This window comes from Salvia miltiorrhiza, chromosome 5, assembly GCF_028751815.1.
Source record: "Salvia miltiorrhiza cultivar Shanhuang (shh) chromosome 5, IMPLAD_Smil_shh, whole genome shotgun sequence".
NCBI lineage: Eukaryota > Viridiplantae > Streptophyta > Magnoliopsida > Lamiales > Lamiaceae > Salvia > Salvia miltiorrhiza.
Window position 1 is genome coordinate 51,570,784 of NC_080391.1, and position 8,673 is coordinate 51,579,456.

General features: G+C 38.2%; 1 pseudogene; it reads right to left on the reverse strand.

Annotated features, from left to right (window-relative positions):
- Positions 1 to 1,097: 1,097 nt before the first annotated feature.
- On the reverse strand, positions 1,098 to 7,361 carry LOC131024887 (pelargonidin 3-O-(6-caffeoylglucoside) 5-O-(6-O-malonylglucoside) 4'''-malonyltransferase-like; annotated as a pseudogene).
- Between the last annotated feature and the right edge of the window lie 1,312 nt (positions 7,362 to 8,673).

Genomic DNA, 8,673 nt, shown 5'->3' on the forward strand with positions numbered 1-8,673 from the left:
TGTATTTCTACATGGCTGAGCAAATATAATCAAATATGAAATAAGAGCACGTAAAAACATACATGAATATAACCACAGGCATATAATCACTCACCTTAATATCGAAACTTATAAATTCAATCAAAATCCGGAACGATGTTTCGAGTTGCACCGCACCTAATTAAATAGATACCACTGCTTTAATAAGGATTATACAATAACTTAAAGTAAAATTCTATGTCAAATGATCCTATTTAATCGTGTGTGTGTATATATATATATATATGTATATATATATAAAAGTACTTGAACATAGGAAAATAAATATTTTGGAATCACTAATTGTTCGAATGAAAACAAGAAAATAACCCAACTTTTAAAAATCAAAGAAGTTTATCAAGTTTCAAAAAAATTAGAAAAGCCCCCTACAACAAACACGACCACTAACATAATTAAATTAAATAAGTTGTAGAAACCATACTTTTCCTTTAAGAATATTTGTCATCATTCAAAACAATGAATATGTTCTGCCAACTTTATGAAATCTTTATAATACACTACAAACTAATCACTTAAAAAAAAAAAAAAAAAACATGAAACCTTGAAGTTTAAAATAAACATACCGACGAGGAGAAGAACTTCAAAATGATTTTGGAAGAAAACACCCGTCTATTACCAATAAAATTAGAATTTGTGTGCGCGTCTGATTTAGGGAAAAGTAGTCTTTATTTATACTAGTCTTTAAAGATTTTTGATAATTATAAATATTATATTCTATGTATATCTCTCAATAAAATTAGGAATAAAGATGATAAAAGAATTCTAATTGTATTAGGAATCGAATTAATAATAATAATAATAATAATAATAATAATAATAATAATAATAATAATAATAATAATAATAATAAAATAAATGGTGCATATCTGTAGGTTTCATATAATTATCAAGAAAAATAATAAGCTATACAATAAAAAAAATTAAACTTATATAAAAATCTAAATATTCGGGGTGTTACAACAAGTTCAATTTTGTCAAATCAACAATAATCATATATAGCAAATAACACAAATTAACAAGTGCGGTTTGAGAATAAACTTTAATTATTTGTGAAGTAGATTCATAAAGATACGAAGGCTTTGATCACCTCTTCTTGCTCAAAGTAAGGCATCTCATTTTGGTTCAAATAAAACCATGCCTCAATCCCATCACCCTCTTTGTCGCTCATGAGCACAACCACGTTGCTAATCGGCGGCGCAATTCCAATGCTCGTCCAAACAGGCTTCCCCCATCCGAAATCAGCTTCGTGGAATCCAAACCTACTCCAATCAGTGATTGTTATAGCATCATCTGAGAACACTTGTTTTAGGAAGCTTTCCATACTATTTGTGAAGATATCGCGTCCATCCCTATCAGCACACAGTATCTCAGCATTCCGAGTTATGGCGTTTCGAACAGAATCTCCCAAGAGACGAACAAGTTCCTCAACGCCAACAGCTAATTCCATGCATGGTATCATTGCTGGCACGAAGAAATTCCCACAAGCGTGTCTCGACTGAGGTGGGATCGTTCTCTGCCGCATGTTCACCGGTTGCAACACGGGAGAGCTTCCGCTTCCGCCGTGGACGGCGGCGTGCAGGCGGATCAGGGCTTTGGCCACAGCGGCACACACAACACGCACTCTAGATAAGGGTTTTCCGTTGGTTTGGCTTATTCTTGATTTCAGCCTCGTTATGGCCTCCTTGTTGAACAAAACCCTATTCAAAACAACCTCGTGACCCGCGCCGACACCCTGTGCCCTGGAATCTGGGGCCAGACTGTCGTCGCGGGTCACGGATGGAAGCAGCGAGGGGAGATGAAAAGACGGGTTGACCCTCTTATCATGACCCGGATTGGTGGCGTCCGACCAGGCGGCCACGAACGTCCCAAGCGACGACGCGTCGAATACCCTGTGGCAGACGCTGATGGCGATCGCGGCCCCACCACACGAGAAACGTGTGAGCTGGATTGAGAGGTGTTGAAGTGTGATGCATTTATCTAGAATATTCTAGGTGAGAATAAGCTATGTATATTCTAGAGAATTCACCACTAGCTAGATCAATCTAGAGTATTCTAAATAATACCTAGGACATGTATGGTATTCTAGAGATTAGATATTTTCTATATAGTATCTAGAGAATTCCTTAAGTGGATGCTAGTAGAGAATTCTAGATACAAGTTAGTGTAGTGGGATCTAGAGAGATCTTCCCACACCTATAAATAGAGCTCTTGTGAGCCATTTGTAACCAATCTCACATAATCTAAAACATCTCAAAAACATCACTCTATCTATTATCTAAGTTCTTTGGAGACAAGAGCTCCACTCTAAAATCATTATCTCTATCTTCTACACACACTACACTCACAATATTCTCTACACCACTTCACTACAATCACTCACCACACTCAAACCTCTATATAATCACCTCCAATTTTCTAACAAGTGGCATCAGAGCTTGTTCGATCATAAGCGGGCGTTATGGCGTCGTCAAGTCTCTCCATCACGACTCCAATATTCAATGGAGAAAACTATGACTATTGGAGTGTTCGTATGAAGACTTGCCTTGAATCCCATGATCTTTGGGATGTCATTGAAGAAGGAATCACCATGCCGGGAGAAGATATCGACAAGACATCCTCATCCGAGGTACGTAAGAAATTAAAGCAACAAAATGCTAAAGCTCTTTATCTTCTCCAACAATCTGTTAGTGATTCTATCATGGCAAGAATTATTCGAGCCACTACTGCAAAAGAAGCTTGGGATATCCTTAAGGAGGAGTTCCAAGGAAATATTAAAGTTCGAACCATTAAACTACAAAGTTTAAGGCGAGAACTAGAGAATCTTAAAATGAAAGATTCAGAAGCCGCAAAAGATTATTTCTCAAGAATAATGGAAATAATCAATCAAATGCGGTCATACGGAGATAACGTCTCCGATGAAAGGATCATACAGAAGGTCTTAATCAGCCTTACCGAGAAGTATGATCCAGTAGTGGCGGCGATTGAAGAATCAAAAGATTTGTCAAAAATGCCTGTCGCGGAGCTGATGGGTTCCTTGGAAGCACACGAGCAACGATTGAGTGGGCGACATGAAAGTTCACTAGAGAGTGCCTTTCAGTCCAAGCTCAACGTTAGAGGCAATAAGTCAAGAAGCGGCGGAAATTTTAAAACCAATCACAAGGAAGGAAGCTCCAGCAACAAGGAGAGTAAGGCAAACTTTCCACCATGTGGAATTTGCAAGAAGACAAATCACTTAGAGAAGGACTGCTATCATCGAGGAAAGCCACAGTGCAAAAACTGCAAAAGGTTCGGGCACGTGGAAAAAGATTGCAGAGATAGAAGAAATCATCAAGCCAACTATTCAGAAAATCAAAATGAGAAGGAGTACATGTTCTACGCATGTCACTCGGCAACAGAAGCACGAGAAGAAGAATGGTACATCGATAGCGGATGCAGCAACCACATGACATCCAACGAGACCATCTTCCGTGAGTCAGATACTTCAATCAAGACGAAGGTGAAGATGGGCAATGGAGAACTGGTGGAGACGAAAGGGAAAGGTACCATTGCCATAGAAACTAACAAAGGTACGCGATTTATTAGAAATGTTCTCCTAGTACCTCGTCTTGCACAAAGTCTATTAAGTGTTGGCCAAATGATGGAAAGTGGATATGCCCTCCACTTTGAGAAAGATTCTTGTCGAATTTACGACAAGAAAAATAACCAAGATATTGCAGTAGTAAAAATGGAAAAAAATAGAAACTTTCCCATTCAATGTCAATATCCACAAAAGGCAATGGTGGCTCAACTCGACGATACGAGTCTATGGCACCGGAGATTTGGGCATTTCAACCTAAATGCCTTGAGGCTACTTCATCAGAAAAATATGATGAGAGATATGCCTCTTCTAAATGAAAGAGAAGGTGTATGCGAAGGATGCATGATCGGAAAGCAACACAGACAACCATTTCCAACGGAGAAAACATGGCGAGCCAAGGAGATACTAGAGCTTGTCCACACCGACGTTTGCGGTCCAATGCGCACACCTTCAGTAAACCAAAACAGGTACTTCATCCTCTTTATTGATGACTACTCTAGAATGACTTGGGTATATTTCCTCCAAGAAAAATCAGAAGTCTTTAGAATCTTCAAGAGATTTAAGAACTTTGTGGAGAAACAAAGTGGTCGCAAACTAAAGAAACTGAGAAGCGATCGAGGTACCGAATACAACTCAAAAGAGTTCGACAAGTTCTGTGAAGATGAAGGTGTGGAGCATCAACTAACGGTGGCCTACACTCCACAACAAAACGGCGTGTCGGAAAGAAAGAATCGAACAGTCATGGAGATGGCGAGATCCATGCTGGCGGAGAAAGGATTGCCAAACAAGTTTTGGGCAGAGGCAGTGTATACATCAGTCTACCTACTCAACCGATGTCCAACAAAGGCCGTGCTAAACAAGACGCCGATCGAAGCTTGGTCTGGACAAAAGCCTTCAGCCAAACATTTGAGGGTCTTTGGAAGTATCTGCTACATCCACATTCCCTCAGCAAGAAGACACAAACTGGAGGACAAGACGGAGAAGGGAATCTTCCTCGGCTATAGCTCTAAATCCAAGGGGTATAGAATCTACAATCTTGAGACCAAGAAGCTGGTGACAAGTCGAGACGTGGAATTTGACGAACAAGCCTCTTGGAATTGGGAGACAGAAAGTGTTGAAAGGCAGACAACAACTACACTCCTAAAAGAAGTCACAGAACATGGAGAACAAGATCAACAAAGCCCACCAAGGTCCTCTTCAGAAGCCAATACCTCAAGTGGATCCGACTCAGACTCCTCACCAGACTTTCCACCTTTTCGGGTAAGAACTCTAGCAGATTTATATGAATCCACTGATATATATGAAATATGCAACTTTTGTTCTTTGGAGCCAAATAACTATGCAGAAGCATCCAAAGAGAAAGTTTGGATTAAAGCAATGGAGGAGGAGATAAAAATGATAGAAAAGAATGATACTTGGGAGTTGGTGGATCTTCCAAGTGACAAGGAAGTCATTGGAGTCAAATGGGTGTTCAAGACAAAGCTGAATCCTGATGGTTCGATCCAGAAGCATAAGGCAAGACTTGTCGCAAAAGGATATGCTCAAGTACCAGGAGTCGACTACACAGAAACGTTTGCTCCAGTGGCACGGATGGACACAATTCGAGCACTCATAGCTCTGGCGGCTCAAAAGAGATGGAAAATCTATCAACTTGATGTTAAGTCGGCATTTCTCAATGGAGATCTAACAGACAAGATATATGTGGAGCAGCCAGAAGGATTCACAAAGCAAGAAGGCAAAGTTCTTCGTCTCAAGAAAGCACTCTATGGGCTCAAACAAGCGCCACGAGCCTGGTACAGCAAAATAGACGGATATTTCACCGGTCAAGGATTCACGAGGAGCAAGAACGAGGCCACTCTATACATCAAAACTCTAGGTACGAACATCCTGATTGTCTCTCTTTATGTTGACGACTTAATTGTCACAGGAAATAACACAAAATTGATCGAGGATTTCAAGAGAGACATGATGAGCACCTTTGAGATGACGGACTTAGGATTAATGCACTATTTTCTCGGAATGGAGATAAGTCAAGAGGAAGAAGGCATCTTCCTATCACAAAAGAAGTATATTGAAGATATGCTCAAGAAGTTCGAGATGCAAGACTGCAAGCCAGTGGTTACACCTCTCATTCCAAATGAGAAGTTGAAGAAAGAAGATGGGTCAAAACCGACGGATTCTACAAAGTATCGAAGTTTGATTGGGAGTCTACTATATTTGATGGCAACAAGGCCAGACATCAAGTATGCAACAAGCCTTCTATCAAGATTCATGGAAAGTCCGAAGGAGACCCACTATGGAGCAGCAAAGAGACTTCTCAGATACCTGCAAGGTACGCTCAACTATGGTATCTGGTACAAACCAAAGTCTGACTCACAGATCAGTGGATATAGCGATAGTGATTGGGCTGGATCTCAAGATGACATGAAAGCACCTCAGGCTATGCTTTCAAGCTTGGCTCAGGAATTTTTTCTTGGGGATCAAAGAAGCAAGACTCAGTTGCACTATCAACAGCAGAAGCTGAGTATGTTGCAGCAGCCGAAGCAGCATGCCAAGCTATATGGCTTAGAAGAATACTAGCAGATATGGGCGAACCGCAAGACTCATCGACAGAGATCTACTGCGATAACAGTCATCTATAGCAATGGCTAAGAATCCAGTTCAGCACAATCGCACCAAGCACATCGACATCAAGTATCACTTCTTGAGAGATGTTGAAGCAAAGAAACTTATCGAGATGAAGTATTGTCCAACAGAAGAGCAGTTGGCGGACATCTTCACAAAAGCACTACCAAGGGACAGATTCCAGTTTCTACCAAGAATGCTTGGAGTAACCGATAAATGCATCAAGGAGGAGTATTGAAGTGTGATGCATTTATCTAGAATATTCTAGGTGAGAATAAGCTATGTATATTCTAGAGAATTCACCACTAGCTAGATCAATCTAGAGTATTCTAAATAATACCTAGGACATGTATGGTATTCTAGAGATTAGATATTTTCTATATAGTATCTAGAGAATTCCTTAAGTGGATGCTAGTAGAGAATTCTAGATACAAGTTAGTGTAGTGGGATCTAGTGAGATCTTCCCACACCTATAAATAGAGCTCTTGTGAGCCATTTGTAACCAATCTCACATAATCTAAAACATCTAAAAAACATCACTCTATCTATTATCTAAGTTCTTTGGAGACAAGAGCTCCACTCTAAAATCATTATCTCTATCTTCTACACACACTACACTCACAATATTCTCTACACCACTTCACTACAATCACTCACCACACTCAAACCTCTATATAATCACCTCCAATTTTCTAACAAGAGGACTACTGGACTGTCGGGAGCTTCGTCGAGTCGGAAATGACGGTCCGGGAGGAGGTCGTCGAGCTGATCGACCTCGATTTTGTGACCAGGTCGATCAGCTCGACGTCTAGCGCCTCTGCTTCGACGAGCTCAGCTCCCTCGTCGCTGCAATCAATCGAACTATAATTCTTGATGAATCTTCCCGCAAGAGGATAGAATTCAACCAAGATTCTGGCCAATGATTCTTCCAACCGGAGGCTGCCGTCTTCGGGTTTCGATTCGCAAAACAAAATAACAGCAATATTTATCAGGGGACTAACCTCATCCATAAACGATAACTTGTAATTCTTGAGGTTTTGAGGGGTTGGTGTGTGTGGTTTTATCAACTTGCTGCTCAACTTGTTCATCTTCATGTTTTTTAATTACTAGTAGTGGAGTCGATTCACTGCACGCAAGACTAGTGCTCTATATATAAGCAATTCCAAATTTATCGGATGAGATCCAATTTGTGTGTGTCATCTCACTATTATTATAAAAATAAATTTTATTTTCGACCGATCATCATCAATGGTGGATTCAGGAATTGTGAACGTGATTGAACTTGTTCAAGTATGCAGTCTGAAGCTACATATCTGCACGTCTCGAGCTAAATTTGTTTGGGCAGTTCGTACATTTTAATTTTTGGACATAAGTGAAATCTTAATAGGCTGAGGATTAGGCGCACTCACTTGCTATAATAAATATTCCCTCAATCCACGATATCATTTCCACTTTTGTTATTTTAGTCCGTCAATATCATTGTCACTTTCATTTATAGCAGTAGGGCTCACATAACATTTTATTTCCCTCCACATATCATTTTCACCATTTTCTTAAAATGTGTATTGTCCACAATATGAAAATAATATCGTGAACGAATGGAGTAGTTGTTTAATTGATTCAATAACAGGTACATTGAAAGCATACAAAGAGTGCACTTGAATGCATTTTTTAAAAATTAAACTAGCTGAAAGAACGCACATTATACGCATAATTAATGTTATTTTATTTGATAAAAAAAATATAAATATAATATCTATTATATTTAATGTTTCCATTAACAAGTTGGTTTATTTGATTCTACAACTATAGTAAATCCTTTTTAAAATAATATATACTCAATAAATTAATAAATTTCTTATGTCCCAACTTGGGTCAATTCAAAAAATAATCAATTTTTGCAAAATAATAAATTTTTAGTGAACCCCTTTATAAATATATAGGCCATGTTAATATTAATAGTTACTATTAAAATATTACAATTATGAATATTATAGTAACTCATTAAAACGTGAACCTATTATTAAATCATCTTCAACTTGATCATCGCAATTTATTTAATTTAAACAATACTCTTATTTATATTTACACATTACAAATTAGTAAATTAAAACTTATTAATTTATCGATTAAATAATAAATTATTAGTTTATCGATATATTAATAAATTATTAATTTTTCAATAAAATTCTTAACTTTCAAAGTTTTTAATTGGGTTAAGTAGCAACTACACTCCTACCAGTTAAAAGCAAATAGGTTTCTAACATTATGTTTTGTTCAAGTAGATCTTTAATATTCATGAATTGTGATAAATAATAAATTAGGGCATATAAGTCCCCCGTGTAACTTTAGCCCAATTTATAAACGTTAATGGCCTAGTTTGTTTTCAATGTAAATATTAGGGATGATTTTACTTATTAGTGTGTATATAT